We start from the raw sequence: 10,919 nt of genomic DNA, 5'->3' as shown, positions 1-10,919 counted from the left end.
AGAACAATCATCATCATCATCATCATCATCATCATCATCATCATCATCATCATCATCTGCAACAGATCATTCACAATCATCATTTAGTCATAACTCAGATAACAAAACTTTAGTAAAAATCAAAAAGAAAAACAAACCACATATCCCCAAAATTTTTAGTCATAACTCAGATAACAAAACTTTAATCATATATATCACATTACCATGATGAAGGCAAACCACATATCCCCAAAAATTTTTCTGAACGTGGGACAAAGAGAGCTTCAGTTTTCCGTTATCCTTTATGAACAAATGCCGAGTATTGAGAAGAAGGGATTTGAGGGAGAGATACATTAGAAATGTGGTTTGAGAATACAAAAGTAGAGAACACGTTTATATAAGAAGATAATTGACAAAAGTGAGTGAGTGACATGCATTAATTGAAAATTACATATCCCCATGCATTTTGAATTTCAAATTACCCGCAATTTCAAAACATCTGCTGCTAGATATACATTTGCCAAAGGAAGCATCTGTTACTTTCTTATAGAAGGGCAGTGGTTTGCCCTTTGGAATGTGGGCCAGACCATTTGAATACACAAGACAGTGGTATGAAATAAAATTAAAGTGATTTATATATTAGGCATTATGATGTAATAATGACATAAGAAAAGCCTTGTTGGACATGCTCTCGAGCTGACACATCAGCTTTTCTTATATCACTTGGATTTCTCCTTTTATAGAAAGTATAGATAGATTTACAGGGATAAACATTAACTTGCTGAAAATATAACTTTCTTTTTTCAGGTAATTTATATTTAAGGTTTAATGTTAGTTTATGTTTTATGTTTTAGACATCTGTACTCTGTAGTTTAAGAATCATTTTACGTTTAATTTTGAAACAACCTTATATATTTAAGTGTTTAACAGTTCCATTTTGTGATTAATTAGTTTTTTCAAATAAAACTTCATTAAGACGATATTTTATATAGACCCGGCTCGCTTAACTCGGCTGCTGATGCATTATCTCGGCAACCGACCTCCCAATTAATGGTTATTTCCTCTCAAGAACCCTCATTATTGCTCGTTACTTGTAAGGCCATATTGACTGATCCTGAGTCTCGGTCGATTTTTCTTCAAATTTCTCAAAAATCAGCCGGGTTCGATAAATTCCTAGTCAAGGAAGGGTTATTATTCTATCAAGGATGCTTGATTGTTCCAGTTACCGCGAACCTTCGCAGCCAATTGCTCACTGAATTTCACTTTTCGGTCATCGGCGGCCATTCGGGTATCACGAGGATCCTCCATCGTTTGAGCTCCAATTTTTATTGGCCAAACATGCGGTCTGATGTCTCGACATTCATCGCTGAATGTCAAGTCTGTCAGCAAACAAAGGCTTCACCCTTGTCGCCAGCTGTACTCCTGCAACCTCTTCCGATTCCACACATGATATTTGATGAGATTGCCATGGATTTTATTACTTCTTTACCCTCCTCGCATGGTAAGACTGCGATTATGGTTGTGATAGATCGTTTATCTAAATACGACCATTTTATCAGGTTACCAGCAAACTTTTCAAGTGTAACAGTCGCTACTGCTTTTATTAATGACTTTGTGCGCCTACACGGGGTCCCACTAACATCGTTAAGGACCGTGATGCACGTTTTATGGCCTCGTTTTGGAAGGAGTTGCATCGTTTACACGGTACCACCTTATCTTTTAGTACCGCGTACCACCCGGCAGTCTGACGATCAAACTGAGGCGCTTAACAAATGTCTCGAAATGTACTTACGTGCTTACGTCACTGACTACCCCACTCATTGGATGACTTATCTTCCCTGGGCTGAATTCTGGTATAACACGGCGTATCAAACCTCTGCCCAAATGACACCATTTGAATTGGTTTATGGCAGAAAACCACCTACTATTAACCGATATATCCGTGATTCCACTACTAATGCCACACTGGAGGCTCAATTATTGGATCGTGACACAGTATTATCTCTTCTTCGGGCTAATTTGGCTAAAGCACAGACCCGAATGAAACTTCAGGCTGACAAACACCGTCGAGAACTTTCATTCGACATTGGCGATTGGGTTTACGTCAAATTGCAGCCGTATCGTCAAGGATCCTTACGCCTACAACACCACCACAAACTGGGTCGACGGTATTTCGGCCCATATCAGGTCATTCAGAAAATTGGTTCAGTTGCTTGCCGCCTTGACCTCCCACCTACGGTGTAGATTCACTCTGTTTTTTCATGTATCGGTTCTCCGAAAATGTGTAGGTCAACCGACTCAGCAGGTCACACCCTTAAACTTGGTGGATTCCACTTCCACTCTGCTGCTCATTCCTCACCAGATTTTGTCTCGACGCTCCATTATTCGTTCTGGCCAAACTATCCCTCAAAGCTTAATTCAATGGGAGGGCTTTAGTGAACAGGAGGCTACTTGGGAAGATGATAGTCATTTACTACATAAATTTCTGTCCTTTCACCTTGAGGACCAGGTGATTCTTGACGGGGATGGTAATGTTATGGATCCAGGCCCAGCAGCAAGGAGAATCAGTAACAGGCCCAAACAGGTCTCTAGAAGACTTCACGGGTATGACTTGAATGCCACATCAGCTCATGGAGTATATGAGTGTGGCTAGCTAAGTTAACTAAGGGCATGTTTGGCTAAGCTTTTCAAACCAACTTATTGACTTATTGGCTTAATAAAAAAGCCAATAAGTCATTTTGGTGTTTGGTAAATGCAAAAGTGCCTTTTAAAATAACTTCTTGAGATGAATGAAAAGGAGTTTTTGAGAAGTTAGTATATTATGACTTCTTGGCCAACTTATAACTTTTCAAACTTCAAATTACCAATATACCCCTTATTTACCCCCTTATATCTAAAAGAAAGTCCACTTTAGTCATTTTACATCAATAAGCTAAGCCAAACACTTTTTAAAAAACAACTTATTGATTTATTGGCTTTTTGGCTAAGCTTTTCAAACCAACTTATTGACTTATTGGCTTAATCAAAAAGCCAATATACCCCTTATTTACCCCCTTATATCTAAAAGAAAGTCCACTTTAATCATTTTACATCAATAAGCTAATCCAAACACTTTTTTTTTTTTTTTTTTTAAAACTCCTCTTCAAAAAGTCTTTTTCTCAAAAGTCTTTTTAAATCTGATAAGCTTAGCCAAACATGCCTTAATTATGCAAATGAGTATTGTGTGTGATTTCTCTTCCCATCTCAATCAATCTTCTGTAATTCCCCTCCCCCAATTCTGAGTTGTACTTGTTTAAAACTTACAATCAAAATCCAACCATTAGCCTATTATTATTGTTCATTGCACAATTTCTGTTTGCTTGATCTTGTCTTGTCTTAATCATCAACGTTACAGAGTGAGGCAGAGAATCGGTAGCTGGAGGCTGAGGTCCACGCCATTTCGTGAAGAACAGATCCATTGGTTCTTCCCCGGGGTCTGGTAAACAGATATGTATCAGATTGTTCAAATTCATCATGTTTATTGTTTTGTCTATGCGTTTGATAACGACTCCATTGATTTATTATTTGTAACCATTTGATTCGGTGATTGTTCTGTCTCTGATTTGAGATCCGACATCACTGCACTTGGATTTCTGTTTTCTAGATCGGATTGGGTGTGGTAGAAATACGTTGGATGGATATCCAGACGATTTGTTTTACACACACAATGGTGTTTTGTCGTATTCTAAGCTAGGGATCCGATGTGTCATCTGGAATAGTTGTGGAAGCATTAGACAACAACTCGAATTGTTCTTCTTAAGGTAGACAATTTTTTTTTTTTGCAACAATGTAATTATGACATAACACCACCACAATTTGTTAGATTTTATTAAACTTGATTTTAGGATTTAACTAATTACATAAAATGATTTTGGATTATGGAGTTTCGAATTGATTGGACATTTTGTGTATTGCTTGGTGGGTATTTGAGTGTTTGGTAATGCAGCTCGATGATGAAAGTAAGTCCTGTGTGAATTTACTTTTGAAAGTTAGGATTTTTAGGGTTAGTTGTGTATTAGGTTTGGAAAGGGACTGGTTTATGGTTTATAAGCTGGAAATTATGACCCTAGCTAGCTTGGTCTGGAAATTATCATTGTGCAACACCATCAGGTTGTCACTCATTGCTGGTTGTATCATCTGTTAAATTACTTACATATAAGTTAGGTTTGATTATTCATAATTTTCTTTTGTTTTTTTATTGACTTTCAAGATCTGCTTACATGTTCGTTTATTTATCATAATCTTATTATTGATATCTCCAAGGGAGGGAGGGAGGATAGGCTGAAAGATGAGGGTGAAGGACCGAAACCCGTTTCTGAAGTCTATTGTGATTCTGTTTCTTTACAACTTACCGTGTTTGTTTGTGCGTGCTCGATGTCTTGTCCAGATCCATGTGCCAAAGCCCAATTAAGGTTACATAATGGGTGCCTCTAGCTATCTGTGTGAAGATGGTTAAGAAGCGGTTTATGTGAGTCTAAACTGCTCTATGTAATAAAATCATCTTCCATCAACATATTGACAATCTTGCTGCAGAACTCCCCTTCTTTTGAATATCACTTTAGTTAAGAATATATACTTCTTTTGTTTTTTTTTATATGTAAATAAATAGGTAATGTTGGCGTCTTTTAGGAAATTCTACAACAAGTCAACAACCATTCTATATCATTAAGAGGCAGCAACAGGTTGGTTGAGGTAGATGCAATGTTTGCAAAACGACCATCTGACCCATTCAAATTTTAGAGCTTTTGTGCTCATTTTTTGTGAAGTTGAATATGATTGATTCCTTGTACGTATTTGTATCATAGTATACATGAAATTATTAACTGTGAACACTAGCTAGCAATAAATGATTCATTTCACAAAGCATTATGGTTTTTGTTTTTTTATTCGGTATGTTTCATTGTCTTCTGTGGTTTTTGACTTAAATCATTTTAGTCATTCGCATTTAAAAATCTATGTAATCGTAGTAATGTCATATGACACGATAGGGTTGGCATCACCTATTTCTAGCGTCTTAAGATTAAAATTTAAAGTTAACTAACAACCCTCTTGCTTGATGGCAACGATAAACTAAAAGATTTATACTTTATCAAGTTATAAAGAAGATTGGTTTGTATATGCGTTATATGTGAATGAATGGTTTTTAATTTAAAACTGAAAATATAGTTTAACACGTTACTCAAATAAAATTATATATACATACATTTATCAACTTAGGTTGCGTTAACAACACCATCGCATCGCTTCAACTAGAGGCATCGATTCATTGAACTGGCACCGCTTCATTCAAAGTATATGTACACGAAATAAACCGACAAAAACATTAAAATGAATATACACAACCGACGCACTCCATCTCTACATTCCGTAACCGTCATCCACAACTTCATCGAATTTAATTCCTTCATGATTGAATAACCACCGAATGGAAAGTTGATTTTAATTATGAAGAGTTGTCTGTACAGATTAACAAAGTAAAAAAAACAGCATTTGCCGGAATCCGTAGATACGGCAACGACGATACTTGTCGGCGACTAAACGTTGCAATACGGCAACATCCAAATAGCAACTGAACGTTGCAAGTTAACGGCGACAAAACACCGTACTTTTCTGTCCCATTCCCTTCCGTCTACAATCAAACGCTACACTCAACATCCCATAAACAACCGCATTTAACCACCAACCGTCACAAACACCCTCATGCAACCATCGCATCTCCTCTGAACAGGCACGCTGCCATGCAACCATCGCTTCTCCTCCGAACAGGCACGTCGCCACAATAACTTAACCTTCATGTAACTGTCGTATCTCCTCTGAACAGGCACATACCTTGATATATATATATATATATATATATATATATATATATATATATATATATATATATATATATATATATAGGGTAAGGTTCATGCGAGAACCACCCTTATTGCGAGAACCGCGAGAACCAATGTGAACACAAAATAAAATCTAAAAAAAATCAAAAAAGCACTCAAAATTTTTTTTTTATTTTTTTAATATTTTTTAACAAAAAATCGCTATATTTCGTTCCATAAAAAAAAAAAAAAAAAAAACTTTTTTTTTTCGAGTAACAGTTATCCATGCACATGTGCATATGTATCATTACTTCAACAAATTCGGTAATACATTATCAGGAATAGACAATTGCACTTTAATTTACAATACCATTAGTAATACACTACTTTTTACATTACCAATATTCAAAATGCACATGTGCATAATTAGGTATAACCATGATATAACGTGTTTTGGTACAAAAAGTTTGTGATTTTGAATGGAGAAGTAGACCCATATACATGTTTTTTGGTTAGTTATATCTAGTGGTTGATGGTTTGGTTATAGTTGTCAATTTTTTATGTAATATGTTGATTGGATGGTATAAATGGTGTTTACATACATGTAATAAAGTGAAAATATTGTTAATGGTATTGTATTATGGATGGTAGGAGGTAATGGTATTGTATTATGGATGGTAGGAGGTAATGGTAGTGTATTATGGATGGTATGATAGATGAAAGGGAAAGTGTATTCAAAGTGGTGTACCAAAACACCTTATTTCATGTTGATACATATAATGCATATGTGCATTTCTAATATTGGTAATGTAAAAAGTAGTGTATTACATATGGTAGTGTAAATGAAAGTGCAATTGTCTAATATATGTAATGAATTACGGAATTTGTCAAAGAAATGACAGAAATGCACATGTGCATGCTTGTGTATTATGGATGGAATGATAGATGAAAGAGAAAGTAGTGTACCAAAACACCTTATTTCCTGTTGATACATATAGATGCACATGTGCATTTCTAACATTGGTAATGTAAAAGATAGTGTATTACACGTAGTAGTGTAAATGAAAGTGCAATTGACTATTATTTGTAATGAATTACGGAATTTGACAAAGAAACGACACATATGCACATGTGCATGGATAACTGTTACTCGAATTTTTTTTTTTTTTGAATTTTTTTTTTATTTTTTTTATTAACAAAATATAGCGATTTTTTCAAAAAAATAGTAAAAAAATAAAAAATAAAATTTTTGGGTGTTTTTTAGATTTTTTTAGGAATTACTGTTTGTGTTCACACTGGTTCTCGCAATAAGGGGTGGTTCCTAACGGATCTTTATCCTATATATATATATATATATATATATATATATATATATATATATAACATAAACTTCAGGAACGGTGGCTATCACGATGATTCACGGTTTCTTTGCCAGAAAAGTTACAGAAACATAGATGAAAAGAATAAAGTTTTCTCAGGTCTCAAGTTTACCGCAACCTCTTCTCCGGTGCAACAAACACTTTAAAACGGCTATCCACTTGACCGGCAGTTACTGCGTTTTACCGACTTCACCGGAAGCTTTTCCATTCTCCTAACGGCGAATAAATTTAAGTTATTTAATGCGGCATCGATCGGTTGTGGCGTTGCCGCATCGGCAGATCGTCGGAACTCTCTCCCTCCCGGGAGCGTCTTTTCTTTCTCTCACTATCATTCTCTCACTGATATATGAACTGTGAAATATTGAAATGAGTTCAAAACAAAAAAAAAATTTGTGTTAGAAACCATTTCATATCCGCCGATGAATTATATGAATCATGACTTGAGTTTTTGAGACATGTGTCTCAATTTTAGATAGTTTAATTTAACATTTAAATTGTTACTATAGTAAGAATTTACAATAGATGTTATTTAATATTTATATCAATCGTGTTTTAATATTAGTATGCCAAATCTGGTATCTATTATTTACTCCATAATAAATAGATGTTATTTAATATTTATAATAATGTGTTTCATTCTTTTTTTTTTTTTTTTTTTTTTTTTTTGATAAATTTGATTGATTGTTAATGTGAAGAATGTCTTAGATTCATTTCAAGGTGAACTCTTGATGAATCTTGCATTATTACCCTAACATGTTTATAATAGAGGTGATTAGGGATGGCAAAGAAATTCAAACCTAAAATATTTTGATAGAGGCTTGGTTATTAGATTAGTATTAAAAAAATATCATTTGTTTGGGGTTTGTTATTACGTGATGCTCACATGGTTATTACGTGATGCTCACATGGTTAGCCGCACCTGTTTACACGCATTGTAACTGAATATACTAATGTATTGTTGTTTTGTATAAACTTTATAAATATAATAAATAGTATGTTGAAGTTGGAAGAAACCGTAAACCGTATTTTGGGCATTAGACATGCCAATGGGTAATTTAACTCACATAAGGCCACAAACTGGTATACCCTTGAACCCAATGGGTGTTACAGAGAACAGATGCACGATACGTATTGGATTGAAAAAAAACATTTGAAGATAAGGGTGGTTAAAACAACATTTTATTTTTTTTATGTTTGATTCATGTACCATTTAAGTTATTTAGTTTGTTCAAAATTTGAATTCATATGTATACGTGTTCAAATATGATTTGTTTCAAGGATTTCGTTGTTGTCGTTGTTTTGTAGGTTAGGAATAAAGCAACAAGTAAAGAATGTTTTAAATAAATTTAAGAATTTTCGCATATAATATAGCAATTTTAAAACTTTCATAATCAACATTCCGCCGCAACGCGCGGGATTACGTCAACTCGTAAAATACATTTTTCAAGCTTTTAAACTGAGGTAAAAAACAATAACTTTATAATTGTCTTCAGGCTAGCCATGTGAAAGTATAGAACGGAAAATCACTCATATATCCATTTTAAGCATACATTTTTAGGATAATAGCCTTTGGATTGAAGGTATAATATACATTTTACTATCAGCTAAAGGTTGGCCATACGGACGGACGGACGCGATATTCATGTGATTTAAAGTTTTAAACTTTTTCATGCAAACTGGTTTATTTTTTTGTTATATTAAGTAAGTAGTGTTGATATCATACCAATACCGTAATAAACCAAATTGAAATCGAATAAATTCCCGTCGCATCGTGTTGATTTCCTACTAGAAGAACGCCGGTTTTTATATGGTCTTGCAAGACATAGAACATGAAATAAAATAACTAAAGTTATTGAGATTTTGCTAATTATTAATTTTTTGCTTTGTATGAATAGAGTTCAAACCTTAACAAAGGAAATATGGACGCTTACGTTAGTGATATTGGCGTTGAATAACTAAGTGAGTTTTTTTCTTAATATTAACATAAAAAGTTCATTTTAATCTTACACAATGGTTGATGTATCAACTGTATTATTACTAATAACATGTACATGAATATGTTTTTAGGGATGCATATGGAATTTTAGGTCTATAACATGCTGACAAAAGACAGCGGCTTGATTTGAGATATATGAACCGAACCCATTATGATCCAAGAACATAAATTGACTCGAATGGCTGTATTTTATTTCTATTTCTTTTTGAAATTATATGTAATTCAAATGTGTTAGTTTGAGTCTAAGATGGAAATGCTCTATATGGTATGTTGCTTTGAGCCAAACAACATAAATACCCGCGGGTTGTCGCGGACATTCCCAATAGTTCTATTTTGAGGAGACCGATAAAACTAAAAAAACCAAAGTTAATATTGCATGGATTCGATCAATTGTCATGTTAAAAGCAAAATAGAATTCACTTATTATATCTTCAAAATTGCTAGATGTGAATTTAATATTTAAGTTGGTGATAGAACAACATAGCATTCTACGTTACAGGTATAGTTAATGGTAAGTTGGTGACATGTTCACGCCTTATGTTGTCGACTCCGCGGCAACGCACGTGTTTCCCACTATATATAGTTATTGATGATGTGTAAATGTGAATGTGATTAATAGGTGGGTGCACAAACGTCATTAAATCCCCATAACCAGTTTTGAGGTACCTTAACCGAAAATTTAGATTTTAGTTATGAGCCAACTGAACTGAGCCTTCTCATGCACACCCTTAGAATTACTAACAAGTGTTGTGTTTTCCGTTGCATCGCGAATTTGATCTCGGTTATGGCTCAAAACCGAACTGCCCCGTACATAGCCCTAAAATCACCAACCTAGGTGATATGTTTCCCGCCGAATCGTGCGGGTAAACGACTAGTGCGTACTAATGAACATAGCAAGTATATGTCATGAAAGCATGAAAAATACGAAAGTAACAAGTAGGCACATGTGTATCACCCCAAAATATTTGAAAGCGGTAAAAGAGGGGACTATGTACTCACTTGATAATGCTTAACAGTCTTGAAATAACAATCAAATGATGCTTGAAGGATCACGGAATCAAACGACACCTAATATAGGTAACTATGTTAATAAACCGGACCTAAGTCGGAAGATCGGATAAAATGATGTTTCGTAAACCAAATGAGTATTGGAACTCATGTGATATGGTTTAACAAAGCCTACATTCTAAGTCGAAACCTATCCTAAGTACTTATGACCCTTTATGACCCAGTTAGGTAGCTTACGCTACTTTAACGCATCATTTGCGCAAACGAGTAGCCTAACTAGTCCTACGACAAGTATTATATGCCCTAACATGTTTAATAATCAGTTTAGTTTATGTGGCAAAATTTAAGTTACATATGCTTAAAATGGAATTATGCGCAAAAAGGGCATTTTGGTCATTTTCCTAAGGCATATAAACTACCTATCATACAACTAAGTAAACTAAGTGACCATAAGGTATAACCTCGGAAGGTTATTCCCTATACAGCTATGGTCACAAAATATGTTTGGTGATCCTAATGATCGACCAAACGGGTCGGGTTCAGAAAGTCTAAGCGGTTGTTTAGACCGCTTAACTTACGACCCTATATAAGCACTAGACTAAAAGTGACGAGTTAAACATGATTAACTAAGTTAGAAAAAAAGTTTGATACCAAAACAAAGTGTTTTGATACTCGAAAATAGTTTCGTCGCAAAATGCGCAT

At 34.6% G+C, this 10,919-nt stretch overlaps 1 long non-coding RNA gene across 1 annotated transcript; it reads left to right on the top strand.

Annotated features, from left to right (window-relative positions):
- The first annotated feature begins 3,175 nt into the window (after positions 1-3,175).
- LOC110908494 lies at positions 3,176-4,881 on the top strand. Its single transcript, XR_002574659.2, has 2 exons — positions 3,176-3,779; positions 4,282-4,881. It is a non-coding gene; the product is annotated as an uncharacterized LOC110908494 (long non-coding RNA).
- The last annotated feature ends 6,038 nt before the right edge of the window (positions 4,882-10,919 follow it).

Source organism: Helianthus annuus, chromosome 2 (assembly GCF_002127325.2).
Source record: "Helianthus annuus cultivar XRQ/B chromosome 2, HanXRQr2.0-SUNRISE, whole genome shotgun sequence".
Taxonomy (NCBI): Eukaryota; Viridiplantae; Streptophyta; class Magnoliopsida; order Asterales; family Asteraceae; genus Helianthus; species Helianthus annuus.
Note: the sequence above shows the minus strand (reverse complement) of the source record. Positions and strands in the feature narration are given on the sequence as shown.